Consider the following 13,914-nt stretch of genomic DNA (forward strand, 5'->3'; position numbering starts at 1 on the left):
TTTGCTGGATTTACCTTAATGCTGCAGAAGTCTCCCGAGGGGCCTCTGGATGCTGCGCACTACCGGCAGCACCAGGAGAACTTGCTGGTCACAAGGCACAGTGGGGAGAGACGAGTGAAGGGCCGGCTTTCCCCCGCGGGGGGTGGGAGACAAGGACGCAGGAGGGCGGCCGCATGGCAGCCGGCTGTGGACAGCCCTTCTCCGCGCCCATCCAGAGCTCGGGATGCGCTACTCCGACGGCCAGCTTCCCTCCTTTCCCTTGCCTGTGAAATTCCAAATATTCCTGAACCGTTATTTATGTTTACGAATTCACAGAAAATACCTGTTATTCTCCGTCACTCACAACTCGCTCCCCAACACCACTACCATCTAAAATGTCATAGAAAATAGCAAAAAATCAAAATGCCGCTTTCCCTCCGTATCTTGCCTGTTGGACTGTCTCAGTCTCCTGGTCGTTTTCTCCCCAGTCTTCTCCCGTCTGGGGACTACATCCCTTTATAAGTTTTCTCTCTTGTCTCTCTCTGTCTCTCTTTTTCTCTCCTTCTCCCTCCTCTCCCGTTTCCACTGCTTCCTCCGCTCCTCCACCCTCCTCCCTCCCCGCCCCTCCTCCCTCTCTCGGCTCCTGGCTCTGCCCTCGCCGCCCCTCCCCAGAGAAGGGTGTCCAGCTTCCCGGGGCTGCCCGCCCGCCGCTGCTCCTCTGCCCACCTACCATGAGGAGCGGCTCCTCCCACCTGCCCATAAAAGCCAAGTGCATGTTACCAGCAGCGGATCAGAGCACTTTCCCGGTCCTCTCCTGTGGGAGCCCCCGAGCCTCTCTCCTGGATCTTACTTGCTCAAGGTAAGATAGCCCTTCTGCAGGCATCTGACCTCCTGGGGGTTGCTTTGGGGGAATCAGTTTCCCCTGGTCAACGTGCTTACTGTTTGGTTAGAGCTGATTCTTATGGATGCCAGATCGGCTGCTCCTTTAAACCAGCAACTGGTTTGAAAACAAACTTCTGTTTGAACGGTAAAATAAAAGTTCGTTTGGGGCAGAAACAGCAGCATAAATATTGCAAAAACCTTTTCGCCTTTTAAATCACTTTTTCCCCTGGTTGCTGGCTGTTGCCGAGGTTAAAGTGTATCTGTTTGGGGTGTTTTCCTGACCGCTTTTCATTGTAAATATTGCACGTAACAGTGGGGGCAAGGAATACTTTGTCCCATTGTCAAAAATGTACTTTAAAAGAACACAATTAGTTTCCTAAAAATAGCACAAAGGTCTGCTAACAATTTTGCCATGTTTTCCAAACCCCCAAGACAGCTTCTGTGAGTCCTTTAAAAAATATCTTTCCAGGTTTAAGTGCTTGGAAAAAATGATGCCAACGGGTACCTTTTGCCCAGAGACCATAATCAGGTGGCTGGTAGATAGGAAAGAACAAATCCAAATTGACAAGCCACGGCACAACGTGAGAGCACAAAATTGTCTTTTCAAGACGTCCTAAAATGAGAATTGTGCTGGAATAGAAGTGTATAAAAGAACTTCATGAATTTCTATACACACACCTAAACATAAAGCATTTCAATGTGTTCCACAGTCAGAGAAAAATACAGGCCAGATTATCCAATACTTCTGTTTACACCCGAGGGTTGTAAAGAACGATCAGCTTGAAGGCTTTGGAAGTTTGATCCCTGCTTGTCACCTTCTTTTTCCTTATCTAGTAAAAATTGATCTGATTGCCAGAGAGATAGTCTTTAAGCTACCCTCATTTTTAAAGACTTCAGACTTTACATCCTGATCTCTGAGGTCTGAGAATGTGTGTCGTGCACCTGTGAAGGAAAAACGTCCTCCGCAGCTACTTCTGGAAAACCAGACACTTAGTCCACGAAGTTTGCAGTCAGAATCTGCGGGCTGTGTGGGATGAAACTCTCTCATGTGGGAGAAAAACCCTCTTCAAATATTTCCTCTGGGGAATTGCACAAGACAGCTGAGAGACGGCAAACCAAAGCCGGCAGTCAGGAAACCAAACCACTGTTTCAGCCCTCAAGGTTCTTAAAGTAAGAGAGGAAAAGTTTTCCTTTTTTTTTTTTTTTTTTTTTGGTTTGTTTATATTGTTTCTCTTGAAAAAGGAAAAGTCTCCGAAGCTGTAAAAAAATTCTTCACTATTAAAGAAAATAGAATCATTAGAAGTTTAGCTGAGGGTCTTCCAAACCTTTCCCCCTTATCGTTTGCATATCAAAAGAAATAATAAAGATATTTAAAATTTCTACTTGGCATGGAGAGGATTCAATGCTATTATTCAAATGAAAAAGTTATATGTCAAACTTTCTGTCATGCGAAATTTTGCTTCATTGGAAAAAATTATTACTAGGAGTGCGGTTTCCTTTAAGAAAATGATATAAAATTACTATTGGCCATGATAATATGTGACCTGAGCATATTAAAATACCTTTTATCTCAAGCCACAGTGCAGACTGCTTGCTTCATATTTGCTGTAAGTGGCAAGAGCACAGGTATGGGACCAGGCCAAACCAAGTGTGCGGTATGTCCAAGCTAATTCCTCTTTTATGTTAGTGCCGGATTCACGCCCATCACCACAAGGGTGAAGAGACACTGCTTCATTCACCAGATCCCCTTGAGGAAAGTTATCTTTTCTGGGAGGAAAAAAAAAGAAGTGCTGCCAGTGTAAAAGAGCTCCCTGTTATTCCTAAATGTGGGGATGAAAAGTGTTCCCCCAGGGTTTGCTTCTGCTTTTCCTGGCAGTTAATCCACTCGACCAGCTATGAACCATTTCACAGTAACTGCTTTCCCCATGTGCCATCACATTCAACACCCTAAATAACTAGATGAGATCATCCTAGACTGCTCATGACCTCACTTTCCCAGGGGTCTTTACCAGACACTAAAAATGACACTTTCTCCATAGTTTCCTCCTTAAGTTTATAAAGATCAGTAGTGGGGAGTCATGGAGTCCCCCCAGCGTCTCCCCCTTTGCACAGGATATAGAGACATGAGGCTTGTCTATGCCATTGTATAGCTGCCCCTGGATTGGGTTGGTTCATGGCCCTACCTACCCTATACCACTCCAGCACCATTTGAGTGACTCCTTGAATGTTTCTTATAAAAGAAAAGTGACTGCATGTTTCCCTAGAGATACACGGGAAGGGCGCTCGGTTGATCTGGAGGGCCTGTTACATCTAGGGAAACACACATTTTAGATCTTCTGCTATTCCCAAAATTATAAAACAATATTCTTCCCATGATCAGAAGGTATATCCTACCTTAATTCCATTTGTGAAACAAAAATCAAGGAGAGGGGAATGAAATGAACAGAGAATTGAGAGGGAAGCTGGGCAGAACTGCTCCTAGAAAGTGCCCTAGAAGAGTAAGACCAGAATCTCTGTAACAAATGCGACTTCTTTTTGCTCTTTTTTTATGTGGAATGTGGGGAACAAAATCCATATCTGCTGCTGTTGTTTTTTTAATCAATGAGAGTATTTCTAATCATTTAAGATTCATCTCCACTATACCCTTCTGTAACAGAAAGAACGGCCCTTCTAGAGACCAAAATGATTTCAGGTCTGCCCCACATTAAAAACCCATAGACCTTTGCCAGTTATAATTTTATAATAAAACCTACATTCTGAATATAAAAAGCCTCAGAACACATTTTTAACTAATGGGTAGTTCATGTCAACAAATGCACCTCTCACTCTCTCAAAGAGTCCAATGTTCAGTAACTGTTTGAAAGTTACAAGTTAGAGGCAGCTGTCTGCTCCTCCCTAACCATGGTCTTCAACTGTGATATGGCAACCTGCAGCGTGATTGACATGTGGTGGTATTTGCCACTCTCTGGTCCTCCAAGTAACCCTCTGAAAATTAGGTCTTTCTTCAGGCCCTGGCTTCCTTCTCTTCCACCAGGCCCCCGTGAACATCCATATGCATAACTCAAGGAAAGTATAGATCTCGAGACTAGAATGCCATCTTCTGAGAGTTTCATTGTTCTAGCTACTGAGTGAAATGAAAAAAAAAAGATACAGAGAGAAGAATGAGTGTCCTATGGAATTTAGCATTGTGTAAAAAAGAACCCCTTACTACCCAAAGTATCTAAAAATTTAAATTAAGAAATAAAAAGGCCAGCTTACAGGTTGTTTCAAAATGCTAAGAATATAATGAAAAAGATCTTCCAATGACCTGACAGTCATTAACATCAGCTTATACCCCCGAGTACTAATTTAGAACTCAGCTAAACTTTCCCTTTGCAGAGACCCAAGGAGTGAAGACTGGGAAAGAATAGTAACCACATTTCAGCACCAACAGAGAAGCCACTAATTAGACATTCCACTATTGACTTGGGAACTACATTTGCTGTTTGAGGAAGGAGGTTCTTATAGTCTATCTTCAAGCAAATAGATTTGCAACAAGAGGGCTAAAGGGAGTCACACACGGTCGGATTGTCTATAATCTGGGGGCCCTGTGAACGCAAATCCACAAAGCTGTTGAAATTGCAAGGACTCAAACTGAAGTGACTGAAACAAAAATGTTCCCAAAAACTGATCATAGAGCAATCTACTAAAATAATAATGAATTCTCACTTCTCAGTGTAACATAACAGCAAAAGCTATTATGGACACCTGTAACTGATTATGTAAAATATTAAAACACATTGATGGTCTACCTTCAATCTCCTCTGTTAATTTTGGGCTCACTTCTACTGTCCTTCCTGGAAAATGAAAGCTGTCCTTCTCTCCTCCAGTACAGGATTTACAGATGCAGTCATGCCTCTCTGTGCTACCTCCGTTTTTTTTTCTTTCAGTGAAAGAAATCTCTTTTCAATCCTTATAGATCTTATAGTTTCTGGAGCATCACTCATAGCTGTGGCACTTCTCTTTATCAAAAGTCTCATACTTCTCTTAAACAGGTGATGTAGATTTTCACTCCAACAAATAAGAAACCCTTACATTTTTCTAAATTTTAATTCATATACCTAGAAGATAGGTAATTTAAACTTGTTACATGCCTCCAAACTGAAAGGAAGCATCTAAGCAGTTTTATTTATCTAGGCTCTAGTCTAACTTCTTGGGTTTTAAAATTTTATTTAGGGAATCACACAGTACAAAGGCTGAAAGAATCCTTGGAGCTAATTCTAACAAAGTTAATTTTACAGATGAGAAAAGTCAGAGAGCTTGATGTCTTTCCTAAGGTCACCCAGACATGAGTAGGAGAAGCAGGACTGGAGTTCGTATAACCGAACTCTCTGTTCAGGGCTCTATTTTGAATAACTATCATGTTTCTTCCCCGTATAGTGTGTATCTAAGATGTCTCTGTGGTGAGAATTCTGTTGAAACATAAAATATAGAGTTCTCAAAAACTGTAACTGGTAGAGGTTTGGGGCTTCACTGTACCTCTCCTACAGAACGTTCAGAAACACTAGTACAATCCCTTATGAAGAGTGAAGTCACTGGTTGTCACCATCACAGGCACCTTGTGTGTTTTTATCTTCCTTCCAGGGTCTTATATGTAATAGCTGCTTGGTAAACCTGTGTTGAGAGAGTGAGTGATTGATTAAAGAAAAAAAAAAGGCCAAGTATAAAATATCCATATTTCTTAACTCCTTCCATAAAAATCCTTACAAGTCTATAGGTACTTATAGAGACTCAGATCTCAAGTATATCAAATTTAAGATTCCCTGGTGCTTTAAGTAATGCAGGAGAGTTCATTTAGCCTTATCAATGGCTGAGCCATTTCCCTGCCTACAGAGATTTCATTAATCCTTACATTTGCCTGAGATCTAGGCATAATGCTATTTTTGCAGCAGGCTTAAGACTGAGTTCCAATTTTTCCATGACAGAACAAATGTATTATTATTTATGTGATGATTTACAGCATAATCTTCCTCTTCTGGCATGACATTGACAGTGGGTTATCAATATACCTGGAATCTCCTCAGGTCTTTAATGAAAGAAATGACAAAAATATGCATAATGGACCATTAAGGAAATACTGGTTAAGGGGTGCAGGCATGAGAAGTGTTATGACACGAGAGAGGGACTATCAAGAGGTCAAGAGTATAGAAGAAGATAGTGCAGCTAAGAGGATCCATTCCTCTAAAACAAGAGGGAGAAACTCCGGAGAAGCGATTTTTTTTAACATGATTGTCAGAGCTAAGACCCACTCAAATGTTTGGGAAGTAAAATCCTATTTGGATCAGACTTCTTTCTGTACAGTACAATATTAGGAATGGCTAACATGGGGGAAAGCTTTATAAATTTTACATCTATTAAAACTCTTCTTAACCCTTAACTGGACTTCCACTGAGGAAAGAACCTCACTTGACCTCATTTTAAACTTGACCCTGACCCAGAGTACTAACTCCATGGATATCATGTCATCAAAATGTTCTCTGCTAAGAGAAAAATACAACTTTTCGTAATACATAAAGTTACCCCAATGTGGAAAGTGATAAAGGTAGAAAAGAATATTCTTGTATCTTTTCTAGAAAGAATTTACTGAGAAAGAGAAGGATGTTAGCTCAGATGCTTCTTCACTTTCCTCTAAAGCATGCCTGACAATTGTTTGCAAAACTTTGAAATAGTCATTGTGTTTCTGAAATTGGTTTATTGTATGTTAAAATTTACATGGTCCGACTAAGCTTCATTGTGAAAACATACTTTTAAGTAAGTCTTTCTTGAAGACTGTCTTTCTTAAGCTCTCTTGATGTGTTTACATCTCAGGATATTTAGGCACTGGCATCATTTGATGTGCTGAGATTAAAGACAGTTAGTCACTTCATGTACTACTTTTCCAACTAACTGAATAGGCCTGGGTGTGGATGTCAGCTGTTGGCTTCTCCAGGAAATAAAATGTATCAGCCTGTTGGGGAGCTTTTCTAGTCCTCTCTGTTAGCTAGATAAAACAGCTGTTTTGCTGAAATTCTGGGCCACCATTAGGGTTTCATCTATTAGGGAACTATAGCCGATTTAGAAAGACATTTGGCCACCCAGCAGTGGCGTGGCTAAGCCACAGCTGCCCTCAGTTCAACAGCAGGACAGCAGACCTTCCGAGCTGGTTGAAGAGTGTTGTCCTGGGGCAGCTGGGAGATATTTTGTGAGCTTTCATCCCATTTAGTATGTTTCCTTTATCATACTGCATGCAAGTAAAGATAAATCTAAACTTGGTCCATAAATTCAAAGCGATGACTGTAGATTATTATATTTCTTTGAAGATCTGTACTTAACAGTTTTCCCATCCAGAGGTTATAGTGTTCATCCATGCTGTAAAGCCAAAAAGTGGCCTCTTAAAGGGCACGTACAAGACAAGCCTGAGGAATATAGGAAGGGAGACGCTAGGTGGAGCTAAGAATTTGAGGCTTAGGTGACCAAGACTGTTGAGGTAGAAAGAATGAAGGAAGATAAGGAATCTGCAGCAAAAATAGGCTATTGGATCCACAGTCCCTAACTTCAAGTCCAGTTCCCCTTCTAGCTCCCAGCTGACTCTAGTCCCCTGCTGTCCCGTGAGTGGGGAGGGAGGTTATTGACCAGTAGAGGGAGCTGGGGGGTTGAGTGTCTCAGAACAGAAAACTGATTTCTTCCCAGAGGGAGCCTTCAGATTTTCATTTTTCTGATAAAAGACACCAGTGGCTGAAATGTAGCACGGGAGTATACCACATTGCTGGTTTTCCTTTAAAAAAAAAAAACTCCCAATTTAAGCCTCTACAAATAAATCACCTGCATTTCAGCAATGCCAGAAATGTCCAGGCATGTAGGAGTTTATTTGAAAGAAAACCATGGCAATCTTAGAAAATGTTCTTTCCGAGGCCACCACCAGCCAAGACTTAAATGTTCAGGACTAAACGCTCAATTCAGCAATAAATAAACCACATCAGCTGGGGGTCAGCAGGAGACAAGCACAGAGTCAAGGGCCGAGAAAACCTCCTGGGTTCCAAAGGGAAGCCCTAGCATCCTGCCAGGATCAACCCTTGGTCCCCAGGAGAGGGGAAGGGAAATGCAAGAAAGAAGGAGGCAGAAATGGGCCAAAAAGGCTTTATCCAATCAAGATGGCCCAGAAGATCCTCGTTTCTCCAGGCAGCAGTCAGAGTCTTGCCTAGACCAAAGTGAATACCTTTCTGTTGAACATTTCCATTGCACAGTGGTGTAGGGATGGCTTGTTAAGACTTGAGACAATTGCAAAATTCAGAACCCTCTAGAGGATAGAGATCAGTTAGGAGCATTAAAAAAAAATCCCTGGCATACCAGGAAAGGGCAGCTTGCTTTGTAAAAATTATGACATTCACAGGAAAACAGAGCAATCCTCTCTCTAGGACTATTCGTGATCTCAGTAGAGATGAAGCTGTGAAGTTGGTATGCATGTGGCCTGAGAATCCTCTGTTCTAGGAATCTTTAGTGTTTTAGTCCCCAGAACACCTTGACTGTTTCTGGGGCCTTGATCATCTTTATGCCTTAATTTATCTATCTTGAATAGAAGAACAATTCCCAAAGAACCACTGTCTTTAGAGGCAATTAAGGTCTTGCCAAAAATTTTACAGAATGGTGCTACTTAAGCATACATAGTTAATGGATTGTGCTCAGGACACCTGGAGATGGCTCTTAGCATTTACAAAAAAACCAGTTAAAATGGAATACAGTGAAAAATAAGCACATAACTTTCCAAGATATACTAAGAGCATTTTTATTTCTTCTGGTACAGAGGACAATATTACATGTCTCAAGGGGCCAGATAAGGCCTAGGGTGAGTAGAAAAAGGGAAACTATGACTTCAAGAGTCTCAAGAGGCCTATATGTTCACCTATTCATTATCTTGACACCAGTCAAAAGATAATTCCTCATACAGAAAAAAAAGTTTTTGTGACTTTTAAAATTGTTTTACTGGAGAAAGATATTTTTAATAGTGACTGTTATAGTATAAAATTTCCAAAGTGTGTTTCAAAACAAGAAATATATGGGATATTAACATGTTTATACAGAAAAAATTCTCTATGGTCAAATAAACTTTAGAAATAATCAAATAACATGACCAATTTTACTTATTATTTTACAATTAATACAAGTAATTTTACCAATTACTTATTATTTTACAATTTTACTTACAAGATTTCATAAAGACCTTAATATGCTCTGTATATTTTCATTCTTCAAAAAAGTTACAGTAAATAGTGTGTACCCAACATATTCAATGACAAATCTCAACCTGAGGGCATCTCTCGGGTCTGATATTTTATGGGACAGTTTAGGAATCACAAGCCTCAACTGTTTTCAGTTTAAATTATTCCAAGATTTACTGGGACATGATATTTTCAGTGTTACTAGTTAATATGTAATATACATGGATTGTCAGTATATATTATGTGCTATGTCAAACTATAAAGTAAGAAACAATCCCAGTGTGATTTCCAAACCCAACTGAAAAGGGAAGAAAAGAAGCAAATGAATGTCTTGGTCCCATGACTAAGTTCTTTATGATAAGAACCGCAGAAATGTTAAAATAATTTACCAATAGTTAAGTTAAACAGTAAATGAGAGAGAAAAAGAGGGGAGGGAGTGATGGGAAGAAAGAAAGAAAGGAAAGAGGGGAAGCAGGGAGAATATTGGATAGACTGAAATGATCTCTTCCTTCCCTCATCTTTCTCAGTGTCAGGATATGGTGTTACAAATAGAGAAATGGCCAACAATGAGTAATAAGTCAGTAAATGGGCAGCCTGGATAATTTTATGAATTAGCTCAACAACCCCTGAGCTGTTCAACAGAAGCATCACTAATTAATCAAGATCATTAACCAAACATTTTTCTTGAGAATTTACTTTATCGCCATCACTAGGGAGCTAATTCCTGGAATAGGAACACACTGATAGCCTAGTATATCTTGCTACGTCAGGGCTTATTGGTTTACCTATGACACTCAGACCTCCTACCCGTATCAAATTGACTACTTCTGTTAGGGTTCTACTCTGGGACATCTCTTTCCCTTTTACAAAGATCATGCTTGGAAGCCAGTATCCCAAAAGCATTGCAGTGTCGCATCCTCTCCTTCAAGAAAATCAGTTCACAGTCATCCAAGGGAAAAACTCAAACTCATCATTTCCAGTTACAGTTATAGACACTATCTAGTAAGTGTCTCACAGAAGCAGACACTTCACTGCTCTCATTATCTCTGTTCCTTACACCAGCAGTACAAAGGTGGTATTATCATTCTCAATTCAAAGATGAGAAAAACGGAGCGCCTATTTGGTCAAGCAACTTGCCCAGGGTCACCCAGCTAGAAGTGGCAGAGCCAGGATTCCCATCCCAGCCATGCTCCAAGGCCATAGGTTTCCTGCTCCTTCACGGCGCCCCTCCTGAGGTCTCATCGTATCACAAAAGGAGGAAAAAATATCGACTCCCTGTGTCACTACCTCTGACTCATAAAGAAAGTGAGAGAATTCCAATGGCTCTGTTCCTAGACACTGCCGACTGGCTCTGTTTTTTGTTTAATACTGTGATTTTAATTTCTTTTTCTTTTTTGTATCTTTTTCCTAAAAGCATGCTGCCATTTCAGAGCCAAAGAAGTAAGATCTGTGTAACTAGAAAAATAAACAAAAAAAGCTATCATTTCTCCCTGGGGTAATTTATAAGGTCTAAGGTTTCTCCATAAATTCTCCCCAAGTGATCCCAAGTTGCTTGGCATGAGTCTGGGAAAAAGAGTGACAAGCAAGCATGTCATTCCTCAGGCAGAAGAAATTCCCATGAGTATATGAGGAACAGCCTAGAACAGAGGTACTCTAGCATGTGAAACACACTTGAATCCAGCTCCCTGGATCATTCTTTGACTCTTGCTGTATTCCATACCCAGGTGAAGAGAGTAAAGACAGTTTAACTGAGGCCCCAAGCCACGTGAGTCACCTAGACAAAAGTCTATTGTCTTTACACCTGCTGCTTAACCTATTTGAGGGTGTACAGGTATCCCCCACTTTCCAAAAGTTCACTTTATGCCACTTCACTTCTATGAAAGACCTATACTACTACCTGTTTCTGCTAATCTAAAGAAATCCAAAGATTTTCGCCTTTATGGGGGGAAAAAAATGCAACAGTGTTGGGCTGGCCAAAAAGTTCATTCACATTTTTCCGTACGATGGTATTGAAAACCCAAACAAACTTTTTGGCCAACCTAATAGCATTCAGCACTGCCAAGCTCCTTCCCCAGGAATTGCACTCAGCATCAAGCCGCCATAGCTCTGAACCGTGTCTGTAAGCCTCTGTGCTTATTCTGGATTTATTTTTTGCACAAGATGTGTCCTAAGGTACCTGCTTCTTCACTTTACCCCATTTTGCCTATGAAAGATTTCATATGAATGCTCTGATTTCAGAGAGCAGGGGAAGCTTGCACATAGAAAATAATTACACTCTGAGCCCTTCCTTTGTGCTGTGCCAAAGACAAAAGAGGAAAGAAGGTCTCGGTCTTTCCACATGGTCACATTCTGCTTTGCTTTATAGTTTTGTGCTTGATCTTCCCTCTCTGCCTGGAGCATTCCCCATTTGATCTACTGACTTGGTTTGTACTCCTCCTCTGAGATTCAGAGCAGCAAACCTCCCCTCTGAGAAGACCTGCCTGCACCTGGCCTGTCTTGACTGGTGCATCTCCGCACGCCCACTAGTGTTCTGTGCACAGCCCTGTCACGGCCACATCTTTGTATAAGACAGTGATCCCCTTGTAGGATTCATGTGCTGTTTATCTCTGCACCTTCGATGCTTAGCACACAAGAGAAACTTAATAAATGTGAAAAGGAAAAAAGGGATGGGGGGACAAAATGCAATGATGGTACACGAGAGGCTCTAAATATGCTTTTCCCTCTCCCTGTAGGTTGTTCCAAGAAGCGCGCGCGCGCGCGCGCACACACACACACACACACACACACACACACACACACACACAGTATTACTAGGCTCAACTCTGTAGCTGTTTGTAAGGCTCAGGATGAACTCCCAGTGAGAGACTAATATTAAATATGAGGCTTCTGAACACCTAACTACATAAGGCAAGATTATTTGCTGGGTGGTGCCACTGCCCCAGGACTATCAGTAACCTGCTCAAAACTATTCATTAGCATTAGAAAACAGATCAAACACCGTAGCTTGCCAGCCAGTCCCTCCCTCTCTCTTACCCCAATCCAGCATTCCATTTTCATCCCTCTCCAGTCTGTACCAGGAATCTGACCTAAGTCAGATGGACTGTTCTTCCCCCAAATATTCTTTCCTCTTTTTTCTACTGACTGTGCCCCACTGTCCTTTACACTTGTCAAAATAACCCTAAATTCAAGGTCCTACTAAGATCTTCCTAAGTATTGCAGCCTGCATTGATTCTTCCTTATTCTCAACTGGTTGGTGGTTATTGTAAATATCACTTATGTGTTGCCTGTACCCTGTATTGAAGAAACTGGGGCTGTCTATTAGAACTTGCTGCAATTATAGAAATGTGTTACAACTGAACCTTCCAATATGGTAGCCACCAGCTCTATATGGCAACTGAGTACTTAACATGTGGCTAGTGCAACTGAGGTACTGACTTTTATTTTATATTTTTGTAGTCCCTTTAAATTTAAAATGACATAGCCACATGTGGCCAGTGGCTACTGTATGGGACAACACAGAATATTTAACTTTTTGTGTGCTACGTCTTGTATCCTTGATGAACATATAAACTTTTGGGAAAAAATTGAATTCTGTTCTTTTTTGTATCCTCAGCCAATGCCATGATTGCAGCAGCATTCAACAAACGTTGTGTTCGGTGCATTGCTAGACTACTGGGTCTGCCTCTGATAGTTATACTTTCTTGAAGAAGTCCTCTCCCATACATACATAATATTAATAAAAGAATACAGATTGTCTTTGCTTTTTTAAAGGTTTAAACTTACTCAGAATGGCACTGTATCACTACATGGATCCTTTATCACCGTAAAACCAAAATGAGATGAAGAATGATTTGAACTGAGTCTCTAAAAGAAAAAGTTCCATTATGCATAACTATCTCTTTTCTTTTCCCTTTGGGGGGGAGGAAATATGTTTTAAATGTTTTTTAAACATATTTCAGACCTACTGAAACAGAATTTCTTCAATTTTCAAAATGACCTTTTCTACAGAGAAAGACTGTCCCTGAGAATCTGAAACAAGTTCAGCCACCAGATTTTTATTACTCCCTGAAGCCCCATCACTTTCTAAAGGAAAGTAGTTCTCAATGACAGACTTTCCCACAGCACTTTTGACTCTATTTCTAGTGCCCAATCTGAGGCTCTTTGAAGAAGGCTAAACCTCTACCAGCAGGTCAGGGAAGGTCACAGGTCTTTGGAATTTGACAATGATGCACCCCTGGCATTTGCTGGCTTACCAACGGCCCTTCAGGAATCATCATGCCAACAGGCCAACCACACAACAAAATCCTGTGCCTGCAAAGCCAAGAGCAAAGTGATCAAACAGTCTGGCTGCAGATTAGATTCTGACTTATTAATAAGCTTTCAGAAAATAAACCAGAATGTGTCTCTAACAGCAACAGTTTATAGGAGATGTTTAATGGTTTCAGAGGTCGGCCATACCGCATGCCTTCCTTCTGACTCAGTGAAGAGCAGGACAGGGCAGAAGAGACGTGGACCAAGCCAGGGTAATCAGCTGTATCTTTTCCATTCACAGCTAAGTTTATTTGGAGTGACTGGAAAAACCTTCAATGAAAACTTTTTTTAAATAATAAAATAAAAGAATTTACCCTGAGATCATCAGCCAGACAACATCGAGAAATAATTATGGGTTGGTATTTTCCTCTGCCTTGTAAAATATTTACAAATTGTAGGATAAGCAAGCCCTAGAGGATCATAAAGAACAGCAATAACATTTCAATTGTATTTTTTTTAATATTTAGTCATCAAAGATATCACCATGTGTTTAAATCACATTTGAATA

General features: G+C 40.8%; 1 protein-coding gene across 1 annotated transcript in view; it reads left to right on the forward strand.

Moving 5' to 3' along the window:
• The first annotated feature begins 667 nt into the window (after positions 1 to 667).
• The window catches only part of COL8A1 (collagen type VIII alpha 1 chain), a 165,251-nt gene continuing 152,004 nt past the window's right edge, over positions 668 to 13,914 (forward strand). The window contains exon 1 of the mRNA XM_052646666.1: positions 668 to 838. The gene's annotated coding sequence lies outside the window, so the exon portion shown is untranslated. The remainder of the gene's footprint in view (positions 839 to 13,914) is intronic.

The sequence above is a fragment of the Budorcas taxicolor genome, chromosome 1, assembly GCF_023091745.1.
Source record: "Budorcas taxicolor isolate Tak-1 chromosome 1, Takin1.1, whole genome shotgun sequence".
In the NCBI taxonomy this organism is placed as follows: Eukaryota; Metazoa; Chordata; class Mammalia; order Artiodactyla; family Bovidae; genus Budorcas; species Budorcas taxicolor.